Raw genomic sequence first — 12,141 nt, forward strand, 5'->3', positions numbered from 1 at the left:
AGTGTTTGAGGTACAAAGGGAAACTGAAAACCTGAAATAATATATTGGACTAGGAGGGGATAGAGGATCTGGGAGGAAAAAGGGATAGACAACCAAACATTTTTGCTTCTACTGCTTGAGGAACAGTTTCTTAATATGGTGAAAAGCCATAAGTGGCAAGTTTAGAGAAATGTAATTTAAAACTTATCACAATTTCTTTTTCTTAGCTAGCAGGAGGTTTTATGGTCATGCAGGCACCTAACAGAACATACTTTCTTGAACAGATTTGTGGAGTCAGGATACTGCAAATATCATGTGTTGGAACTTCATAGACAATATCCCTCCAGACAGAGCACAAGCAGCTTTCTCTTGACATCAAGAACAAAGTTTTCATTTTAGCCAGCAAAGACATACGTTCTGCTGCACAACTACAGAATAAGGAAATTGTATTTAGTATCACTGGATAAGATTCAAAAGAAGCTGCCAATGAAGGACCTAATTTTAACAGGATTGAGGACAGTTTTTGACTCTTCCAGGAATTCCTACAGAGAAGCAAAAGCTTTACACTGAACAGGTGTAGGTAGACTCAGCTGTGTTACAATTAGCAGAACCAAACACAAATTTTTAAAGAGACATGAATTGTATTGTACTAGTCCTTTTGGATGTGAGTGAAACTTTATGATTAAATTAACATAATCTCTTTTTCATCTTTTCAAACACAGGGAAACCAGATCCCTCTAGAAGTTGGAAATTGAGGATGTAGAGAAGTTCCCAGATGGGAAATAGTTGACATTGTAGCACGTGATTTGCAAAAGTTTTAAAGAATCATAATTCTTCAGTATGCCTGATTTTAACAGAAAACTGTTCTGCACTCCTATAAATGTATTTATCATGGAAAGTGGTTTCAGGAGGACTTCTATGATACAACTTTAAAGTATAAGTTTCCCCTAAAATAAGTAACACAGCCTCTTTCCCAGAGGCTTCTTCCCCCCACCAAATCCATTGTTTTGGGGAAGGACTTTTAAACTGGAGTGACAAACTTGTCATACTTAGGAGTGTGATCTTCAACCTGCTTCTTTATAGAGTGAGAACACCAAGGAATACATGATTCCATTCAAGAGAGTATCAGAGAAAACTTAGGGAGCCACATATTTTTTTTTCATAGCAAGCCTCATCCGGCAGCAACAGCAGCAATTCCAGGACCTTCTGGTCCAGAGGCGTGCCAACCTACACAATATGCAGTACTGGCTGTCAATCCAAACCTTGTACTATCAAAGCCAGGCTCTGATGATGACTCAAAAGCCTATCTATCTACATGCGAATAGGTTACCATGGCAACCTCTCTGGCCTAAAAAGAGATGGACCACATTAGTTACTTAGCAGCACCTTTTTGACAGGCGAAACACAAGCTGCTCACTCCAGATGATGGTTTGATTTAGAATTAAGTCTGTCTGAGAGCTGCCATGGCGTTCTCTGAAGTGTTAATGATGTAACCCAGAGAGAAGAACTTCTTTTGGGACTTAACTTCAGATTGTGGCCTAGTACTAAAGGGATTGAGCTATATGGTGGCTTTGCCTGAGAAACACAAGTTAACAGAACAGTTGACATCATAATCTCTTTTCTATATTATGAAGAAATCCTTTCTGAAGATGTTCTACGCTGGGTCTGCTGGCCTAAGAAGGCCACTCTTGCAGAGGACATACAGGATACCAAGGATTATTTGAATTGCTACTGGCACAACACATCATCTGGATTGAAACATCTATTCAAAGTACAAATATTAAGCCCTGGAAAAGTCATAGTGCCCGTGACTGGTGTGAAGGAAGTTCAGACAGAAATGCACATACTCCAAAAGAAAAACTGCATGGCTACAAGGGCTTTTTAGGGTTTGGATCACAGAATGAAGACTTCCAGAACACACGGTGAAGAGGCAAATAGACCCCTCTACTCAGTGTAGGAAGGCTGAAAAGGTAAAAACTGGGACCTGTTACCCATAATCACACTCCACTAACAGGCAACTGTGTGGCTGAAACAACAAAATGAGTCTCTATAGTTTGAAGCAGGAAAAGATGGATACTAAGCAGCTTCAATAGACTTGGGAAGCACTTAGCCCTTGAATTAGGAAAACATCTTCATCCCCAAAATGATACAGATGGTCTTACTGATATAATGTGTACTCAGAAGGCCACAAAAATTACTATTGACATAACTATACTGCTTTAATTCTATAGCAGAACTCTGGGTTGAATAAGTAAAAAGCTATTGTAAAATACTAGTTATGTGAGTAGACATTCCTAACTCAGGAGTTATGAAGTCCTGGTAATCTTCCACAGGAAGTGAGGAAGGTTCTGAAATTGCCTATTGCTTCCAACATCTGGGAACCCAGTTAAGTTAAATCTGGCATTATATGCAGACTTGTAGACTATGCCCATAATCAGAGGCAAACAAATAAACCAACAAATAAATGAGCACAACTGCCCACTGTGGATGTAAGAAATGCCATGTTTAGCACAGCAGTAGTCCATCCTTCCACTACTAGAAATTTTAAGAACAATTATAAAACAAGCAGACCTAACAAGTAATTCCTTTCTAATCTTTACTGGGTAGAAGCCTCAAAGGATGAAAGTAACGTTATGTAATTTTCAGCTTTCCCCTCTGATTTATTGATTTCTTTAATCTATTTCTTTTATCAAAGAGAAATAGGAACACAAAAGTATTTATTTCTGACTTTATATTCATCTGTCATGCTGTATCCTATTGTTCTTCACTTAGATGACAAAGTGTGTGGTTTTTTCCCCCTAATACAAATAATAATAATAATAGCCATCAGTCTGAGAAACATGTTGTTTCTACAGCATACTTTCTGTGGTAGTCCTGCACCTTACAAACACTTGAATTAAGTTCCAATTACAACCATTTCTGCACTGGTCCTAAGTCTACTTCATTAACAGCATAGATGTAAACGCACACCAAAAAATATAGGAAAACAGGAAGGATTATATTTCTCAGCATAATCATATCGAAAGACAGGAGAGGCAGAAGAGTCAGCCAAGGTTGACTGTAAGGTAAATTTCTGCCCCATTAAGATACTGTAATTTAATGTTTTGAATGTTGTGCATCATGTCATCTTGTACCTACTGAACTAAGAAAACTTTTATACTGCTTTGTTGTTTCTTTTACATCTGTTCCATTTCTCTAGACTGTTGTATATTATTTTCTCTCTCAGCTCTTATTTCTCCATACTGTGTTCTTCCCTTCTCATTTTTTATGTACCCCCCCCCTTTTTTTTTCTCAATTTTTCTGCTTATTGTTCTTTTTAGCCCCAAATATTCAGCTTTCTGAGGGGCTAGTCTCTTAGGAAGAGAAAACCAAGTATTTCTTAGGAGCCTGTGCACTAATTCATAAAGAATGTATGCTAACTCCTATTTTCAACTGTGATACTGAAATACCAACAACCTACTCTAGGTGTTTTTTGATGAAGAGTTAAAAAAAGAAGAACTCTCAGACTTTCCTGTCTTGACAGTCCCTTCCTTCCTAAAGAAAAAAAAAGTAAGATATGACAACTCATTATTATATTGAACAAAGTAGAAGAAATTAGCAAGTACTTGGATCCCCTTCTTCCAGATCACAAACTATTTCGCATTGGTCCATCTTCAGCCTCTATTACCTCAGCTACTTCTCTCCAAAGCTGATCTCTTAAAAGGTATTGTCTCTTGCTGCCATATTTATTTTTGGCCTGTTGTATGGAGTTCACTAGCAAAACCAGTTAAAGTGTACCTTCATCTTCTACCCCTTACCCCCACCCCACATCTATGCAATACTGACTTCTTGGTTACTCCAGTACAACCATTTATGGGATGCGTTACACAATGGATCAGGAAGGTGACCTGTTTTTAAAATCAAGACGAAACATCTCTGGATGGAGCAAGATTCTGGCTGAGTCCCAACTTGGAAGACCCTCACTTCCCAAAAGCCAGATCCAACCTTTACCCTAGCCATATCTGCAGCACAGAAGAGGACTCCTAGCTCCCAGTGCTAAGACAAGGCTCTGTCCTGCTCCCTCCTGGTGTGCTAGGTTTCCCAGTGAGGTATTCTGGCAGAGTCCCAGCCTGGAAGACACTCAGAACCCTAGCCCTAGCCCTAAACCTACTGGCAGCAGAGGACACAAGTCCTCCTCCCAACACATACAGATAAGCAAGTCCATCCTGACATTAGCTCTAATCCCAGATTCTGTGGCTGGAGCAGGATTCTGGTAGAACTGCAGTTCACAACGGCCTTGTTCCTTAATTTTAATGACTACCAGTTTCAACACTTTAGCTGTTGAGGACCTAAACAGAAAATGTTGCGGACCATCTGTAATATGTAAACATGCTTTTAATGAAATGGACATTTAAGAGAACACTGTTGTATAAGAACAGAACTATACAGGTTATTCATTATCAAGGTAATATTAACAAGACAAAAATATTTAGTTGTTTGTGCTGGAAAATAAAATTTGAAAAAAGGCCATCACCTTTTAAAGGACATTTTATCCTGGCCCAAGTTGCAATATACCATAAGCTTGGGTATAGCCAGCAAAATAAACGTAGAGTACTACTGAGCAAGTGCACAAACTCATGAAAACTCTGTAATATTTTTAAGTGTTAGCACCCCCCCCCCCAACTCCTCCACCCCAAACCCCAACAAGTGACATGCTGTAACAGACTCTAATACAGTAAATGGTGTGACAACTTTCTATGAGCTTTGTAGTTACTTACATTGAACAGCAGAGAAGTTATTCCACCACTGCACGTCTCCATTCACACAGAATGGCAAAGAGATTTTAGCAAGGTTTACAAAATTCTTACGGGGATGGACCCCACTGTCCCCAAGAAAAGAGCTGCCCTTCCTTACTGATGGATTGGGCAGAGCATATGCAAGACAGCCAATGCTTTTCTGTATGTTCTGGATTTCCTGTACAATACACTCCATGCGCAGGTACCTTAGGGCAAAATATGATGATACTAACTTGGGAGTCCCTGGGTAGAAGCAGGCAATCCTGTGGGCCTTCATTATGCTGCAGAACATGTGTGTTGGCTTTCCTCATCCTGGGATAAGAACTTTATTCTGGTCATACTTGAAGGGAAACAGAGAAGTGTCAAAAGCAGCTCAAAATGACCTCTCAATCTTTCTGGGGCTGAGGCGAATGAGAAATGACTACTTAAATCATGGTGCTCCCAGACACCTACCACCACTTCAAGGTGCAATTTCATGGATGATTTAATCTAACCTAACACCGTGCTGCTACTCAATGGGGTGGTCCCACAATTCCCCCTGCCACTTGTTCCTGCTGTCTCCTGTGCATCAGTATTTCTCCTACCCATACAGAGAACTTGTTCATTTGGATGGGTGTTTCGGTTAGTTTGATTGTGCTAGCATTCCTGCTGAAGTAGAAAAAAAGAGGCAGAGGGACTGCATGGCTGAAGGTGGAGGGACTCAGGACTGCTATTTTCGGCTGCAACAAAATTTTAGCTTGGTTAAACTGCGTGTGATACTGCATTTGTAAAGCAATGCTTAGATGATTTAGGGGACCTACAGCTTTGGCTGTACCTGTCTCCCTCTCCTTGGCTGCTTATTTCCACCTTTTAAGCCGAGATAAAAAATACTAAACCAGGAAGAAAAAGCAAATGGAACAAGTGTTAGTAATATGTCCTAATTTCTTCAAGGAGGCTGGCTGTGAACTAAAATGACTAGATTAAAGTATCACGTTAGAATTAAAGTATTAGATAAAGGCCATACTCTACTTTTTGATCTTTGTGGGTATTCCAGAAAAAAAGATATTAAAAAATCCCTGTCGCAGATTTAGGCTAGCCGCACCAACACCGCAACTCCGCTCCGCAATTACGGGTGGAAAGCAGCCTTCCCTCAGCAACCCGAGGCTCCCTTCACAGAGCACACCCACACCGCGCCTGCCAGACGAGGCAACTTCCTAGTGGGGTTTTCATCGTTTGGGGGGAATATATTTATTTATTGGGGGTGGGGAGATGTGGAGGAGGACCACCGTCGCCAGCCTCCCCCCGGACACACCACACCGCTCCTCCCGCGTGCGAGGGCGGCCTCCCACAACCCCGCAGCCCTCCCGGGGCCTCCCCACACCGCGGGCGGCGCGGGAAGCCCGGCCTGCTCGGCCTGGCCTCGCCTCGGGCGGCCGCAGGGCCCCGCTCCCCCCCAACCCGCCCGCCTCCAGCACCGCCCGGCCCGGCCCGGCCCGACCCGGCCGCCGCGGTGCCGGCGCCCCCTGCGGGCCGGGGAAGGCGCCGCGGCAGCCCCGTGGGGCGGCGGTGAGGGCGGGCCGCCCCCTCCCGGGCGCCCACCGTGCGGCAGGGGCGAGGGCGGCCGCTCCCCTCCCCCCCCCCCCCCAGGGCCGTTACCGGCCTCGCGCCCCGCCCCGGTGTCTTCCCCTCCCCCACGCCCCGGCGCGCCGGGGCCACCCCGGCCCGCAGCGGCGCGGCCGCACGAATACCGTCACACGCCGGAGGGCGGCGGGGACTTGCGGGGGGGGGGGACGACAGCGGTTGCCCAGGCGACCAGGGCCCGCCCTTCACCCGTCGCTCTCTGCCCCGCCCTCCCCACGTCAGCGCCGTCTCCCGCCCGGCCGGGGTGGGGCAGCCGGGCTGCGTGATTGACAGTTGCCATAGAAACAGGCTCGCCCCGTCGCCATTTTGTCAGTTAGCTTTTTTTTTTTTTTTTTTTTTTAAAAAAAACCCTCTTCCCGCCTGAATCGCGGCTTTTTTTTTTTTTTTTTTTTTTTTTCCTTCCCCCTCCTCCTTCCCACCTCCGCCCCGAAAGACATTATCGCAGGAGAAAACGAAAGAACACCCTCAAAAAAACTCAAACTGTCCCCCGAGGGTCCGGCGGGGACACGCGAGAAGTTCGTCCCGCGCGGGCGAGGACAGGCGTGAGGCGGCGGCAGCGGCAGCAGCAGCAGCAGCAGCGGCGGCGGAGCGGAGCGGGAGGGGAGCGGGGCGGCGCAGCGCCCTGCCGAAGCCGGTTCGTGAGGGAGGGGGAAGGAGGAGCGGGCGGGGAGGGAGGGAGGGAGGGAGGGAGGGGGAGGAGGTAGAGGCTGGCAGGCGGGGGAGGGAGGGAGCGAGGAGTTCCCGGGGGCTCGGTACGGCGCTGCGCTTCCCCCCCCCCACCTCCTCCTCCTCCTCCTCCTCCTCCTTCTCCCCCCGCCCGCTCGCGCCCGCCCGCCGCTGTCCCCGCGCTGCCTGGCCGGGGCTCAGGCCGCCGCCGCCGCCGCGCCGAGCCGAGGTGAGGCCGGGCCCTGCCGTTGCCGCCGCCGGGCGCTGCGCAGGTTTGGAACGCGCGCCATTTTGTGAGCGATAGAAAATCCAGCCCGGCCAGGAAGCGCCGCGGATCCGCCCGCCGGGCCGGGCCGGGCCTCCCCCCCCTCCTTCTCTTCGCCGCCCAGAGAGGAAGGCGCGCAGCGGACGGACCCCGCGGCCGGTGCCCCCCGCGCCCCGAGCGGCACCGGCACCGCCGCCAGCCGTGCGGGCCCGAGCGCGGCGGGGCGGCCGGACTGCGGAGCGCACAAGAGGGAGGCGCTGCCGCGCCGGGGCCCCTGGCCGAGGCCGGGGGAAGCGCTCTCTCCTCGCCCTGCCTGCGCCCGCCGCCCGAGGGAGGAGGCCTCGACCGGGAGAAGCCGGGCCCGACCGGACCGGACCGGACCGCAGGGCCCGCCGCCGCCCGCGGCACGGGTAAGTGAGACGCCTCGGCCGGTGGCGGGGAGCTGCGCAGCGGGACGAGCTGGTGCCACCTCCCGGCCCGGCGCGGTCGAGGGGGGCGCAGCGCAGGGGGCAGCTCCGCTGCCATCTTAGAGAGAGGAGGTGGGGGAGAGCGCAGGGGCCCGCCGAGCCCCGGGCCGGCGCCGGCAGGACGGGGACCCGTACCGGGCTCTGGACCTGGCCTCCTTCTCCGCCCTCCCTACCGCCGCCCCCTTCTGGGGCAGGCCGGGCATGGCCGGGGGGCAGCGGCGGCCGCGGCCTCTGCGGCCCTTTTCCCCTCGGCGTCCGGGAGAGGCTGTCGCTGCCGGGTCGGGTAGCGGAGCGGCGAAGGAGGGCCGCCGGACCGGCGATGGAGGAAGGGAGCTCGTCTGGATCCTCTCGCTCTTATGCGCAACGCCCTGCGGTGGGCGGGTGCGAGGTCTCGCCCCGGTCTGGGAGCGGGGAGAGGGAGGCGAGAAGGGCGTCAGGAGCGGAACCGTCAGCAGAGCGGGCACCTGTTGTGGTGGAGGCTTGAGGTGCCCCCACCTGCACCCGTGCGAGGGACTTGTGTGGTAGGTGGGGAAGTTGGAGGCCGATGTAGAAGGAGTAGCAGTGCGAGATGACTGTCATCTGGGCGGGGGCTGGGGTGGGGGAGAGCAGAGAGGAGCAGTTGCGAATAGGCACAGGGAGACACAGGCACCTCTATATTCTAATAACTGGCAGCAGTCTTTTAGGAATTTAGCTTTGTGTCGCTGGAGAAACTGGAGACCTCATCCGATACATAGGGCGCTCCTTCTCTGGAGCGGCATTCCCTTCTGCCGCCACAAAATCAGAAAACGCAATTAAAAGTACTGTAATTTGAAATTTCGAAATTGGTGCATTTTTGAATCTCAGTCAGCTTTGAAGTTTTCAGTTTAGTCTGTCCAAAGACTACGTAGGGGTTCTTTGATCATGTGTCTAGATTGCTGCTGTTACTTAGGTCTCCTATTACTCCACAGTCATCGGGGGAAATAAACATTCATTGTTCTTTAAAATTAACAAAGACAGAATATCTGACTACAAAATAAATCAACAAGCATGTTTTTGACAACCTACTGTTTTAATCCGAATGAGAGTGTGCTGTTAACTTTTGCCAGTAGGTATATGTAGTCACACTGACATGGATATAGTATCATAGGGGGGGTCTAGATAAGTAGAAGTTGACTTGTTTTATTATCGTGTTGGTATTTCGTTCTCCTTTCCTTAAGAAAAGGTGTGCGAAGCTGAAGAATACATCGATGAAAATCTGGTGATAAATAAGCAAACATTTTGTTTGTAGTAGTATTTAATTATCTGCCTGTAACCAAGCAGAATTTAACTTACCTCATTGGAATAGTCCGTAGCCCTAAAAAGTTTTGGTAAACTTGTTTCTCTTTTTCTACCTTCCCCCCCCCCCCAGGTTGGATATTTTTGGAAAATTAATTATACTTTATAGAATTAGAATAATAACACTGAAAATAACTCTGAGTATGAGCTAGTATTTGTTAACTATTATCTACGTATATTTGGTGAGCTTGGTGTGTGTGTATATATATAGACTACTTTTGTAGGGAGCTCTTCATGTTTTTGGCTTATATGAATTATTTAGAACTAGAGTTTTTATTTGCAGTCTGAAGTAGAATATGTGTGTGATGTGTTAAATTTACATTTTCTGCTGGGAATTTAAAATTCTGTCAAAGTTTATGAAGCTTATTGAGTTTAATTAATGGGTTTTGAATATTCTTTGAGTAAAGCAAGTGTTTTGTTCAAAAATGAATAAAGAGCACGGTCTTCTTAAATCAGGGAAAGAGGGCAATTCCTTCTGTTGTATTATTGTGTATGTATTTACATATGACAATAGTTTAATATTGTTTCCAGGCAAATAGGTAAGAAAGACAGTTTGTTACATGAGCAGCAATGTTACAGTTCCTGAATCAATACTTGGGTGGATTTAGAACTTGTCATTGGAATCCCCTCCCCCATGTTGGACAGTGGCTGCGAAGCCGCAACAAGGATAATTTTACCTAATAGCAGCCAAGAGTTCTCTATTTCAGTGTCAATTTATGGGTAGTATTCTCTTACTTGTGTAAAATAATGAGGTACTCATCAGGAATTTATCAATTTTTCAAGTATGGGGGTTTTGTGTAGACTGGAAATTAACACGTGATGACCATAAATGACTTCTAACAAACTGATTGGTAGTTTAAACAAACTTGAAAAATGTGACTGGTATCTAGTAGAAACTGTATGCTTTGTCTAAGCTTTTAAAGTTACATTTAATTAGGATGTATTTGCGAACATGTATACCACATTTTAAAATCCTATTCTGATAGGGCCTTGTGAAGGACCGTGTCTGAGTTAACTGTGTTATTAGGCTTTGCCTTAAAGGACTTGCTGTGATATTTTTGTCATTTTAGTTCAAATTAGTTGGTCAACACTTTAACATAAAGAGAAAAAGCCCCTTTTAGTCTATGCTAACATGTTTGAAACTGTACCGCCAGGTCCTATGGTAGTATGCAAAAAGACTAGTTAAACGCACGAAAAACTACCTTTATTTGCTATGATAGCATTTTACAGTTTCATCTGAACTGATATGGGTGGTGATTTGAAGACAAAACATACTCTTACCCAAGAAGCAATTTTGCTGCTATAATTAGATTCTCTTTTCAGCATTCCTCTTAAAACCTTTTTATTTCAGGTGTCTTTAACCCTGGCTGCGGGACTGTAGGTTGAAAGTTGTTACAGCTTATGTTTTTGAGTAAGAATTGAAGACTGGTATATGTTTAGTCTTTCCATGGTACTTTTTAATGCCATTTGGAGAACTATTCTCCAAAGTGAAGTAAAAAACTTTCGATATCTTTGTTTTATGGGAGCATGGGAGACTTGTATAACTTCTGAAATCCTTTTGTAAATAGATCTGTTGTTGTAGAGTAGGATTATTTACAGAGAACTGCTGTTTTTGTCTTTATAACAGAATACAATAGATTGGTTGTTAAGTTTACAGTTTTATCTCTTTTTTTTTTTTTTTGTATGAGTTTGGTAAGAAACATCCTTTTTTTAAATTTATGTAATAACTTTTTTGCTAATCAGACTTGAAGAAGTCCAAAAGACTTCATATGTTTATGCAGTGAGACTTCTTTTTTGCTCTAAGACTACTTGAAATAATACAAAAAAAACTTTCTGAGCAAATGTGCCTTTCTTGTAAGCTTACGAATGGAGGAAAAAAGTAAACAACATTCTAAGAAGGGGAATACTGTCCTTTTCCTTCCACACCTCCATGGGTCCTTCAAGATGAGACTTATGGGAACTGTAGTCTATTGATGGTTTAAAAACACTGGAGAAACTTTTGATAATTAGAAGCAATTGTAACTTCGAGAAAAACATATTCTGTATGTACAGGTATCTCGTACTCTCTCTTTGAGGTGACACAATATACCAATAGAATTGCAGTGACCTAATCGTTAGTTGCGTGGAACAATTAATGTAAAAGTTTGTAATTGATATCCACTGGTTATCTTTTTCCTTTATATGGAGGGAAGGTAAAATTCTGCGTTAGATTCTGTTTTATCCAAGTGTGACTGCAAAAATAACTCGGCTGCTTTTGCTAGTACAAATGTATTTCATTACCTTAGAATAGGTCTCAAGTTCACACTTAACGCCACCTTTATCTGCAGTTTAGCTCCATTTCCCCTAATACATATATGAGTCTTGTCCAGTGTCTGTGGGTGCTTAAATATGGTTTACTTGTCTGAAGAGCACAGATAAAAAAGGGGCTTCTCTCTGACTAGAAAGCACATAGTGATGAGACAGGCTAAATCCCATTGTCTTCATAAAGTTTCCTTTCCCCTCTCTCGCTCCCCCCCCCTTTTTTTCCCCTTCCCCTCCCCAATCTCTAAAGGATAGGTGCGTTTTTCCACAGTTGAAAAGGTTGGAGATGGGGTGGCTTCACATGAAGGGTAGTGACGTTATCATATCCTCATTCATTCATTCCAAAATGTCCTGTCCATAGGATTTGCAAGGAGCATACCCACTGAAGGGGTAGGGAAATGTGGAAGATAGTTCCCAGTCAGCTCTGCTTACATCCCTACAGTGTGAATTCTCTGGAGCCTCTGAAGTCTAGATGGTTGCTATTTCAGTTACCCTGTATGAAGACATAATCAGTTTAATTTCAGCTCTGAATATAGCATTTCTTAAAAGCAGTGAAAATGTTTCTGTAATTAAAATGCCATAAGCTAGCACTTATTTGTAAACATACTCCTTGCAAAGTTTCCAGGGTCTTAGTAGCACTAAATACCTGAAAGTGAAACTGCGTAAATGAAAGTGAAATTAACTCCATTAAGTGTCAGTTTTGTTCCAGCTGTGAGAAACCAAGCTTTCAATTTATGTGTTACGTAAAGCTCCA

The 12,141-nt window shown here is 45.7% G+C and overlaps 2 protein-coding genes across 4 annotated transcripts in view; both read left to right on the forward strand.

Annotated features, from left to right (window-relative positions):
• Window positions 1-12,141, forward strand: part of TTC3 (tetratricopeptide repeat domain 3) — a 255,764-nt gene that overhangs the window by 107,582 nt on the left and 136,041 nt on the right. The window lies entirely within an intron of this gene.
• DYRK1A (dual specificity tyrosine phosphorylation regulated kinase 1A) overlaps window positions 6,513-12,141 on the forward strand; it is an 89,449-nt gene continuing 83,820 nt past the window's right edge. The window contains exon 1 of one of the 3 annotated variants that reach the window (XM_049835283.1): window positions 6,513-7,008. The gene's annotated coding sequence lies outside the window, so the exon portion shown is untranslated. Of the gene's footprint in view, window positions 7,009-7,624; window positions 7,716-7,764; window positions 8,294-12,141 lie in introns of those variants that run through there. The other 2 variants (XM_049835281.1, XM_049835282.1) reach the window with 2 other exon arrangements.

The sequence above is a fragment of the Accipiter gentilis genome, chromosome 32 (assembly GCF_929443795.1).
Source record: "Accipiter gentilis chromosome 32, bAccGen1.1, whole genome shotgun sequence".
NCBI lineage: Eukaryota > Metazoa > Chordata > Aves > Accipitriformes > Accipitridae > Astur > Astur gentilis.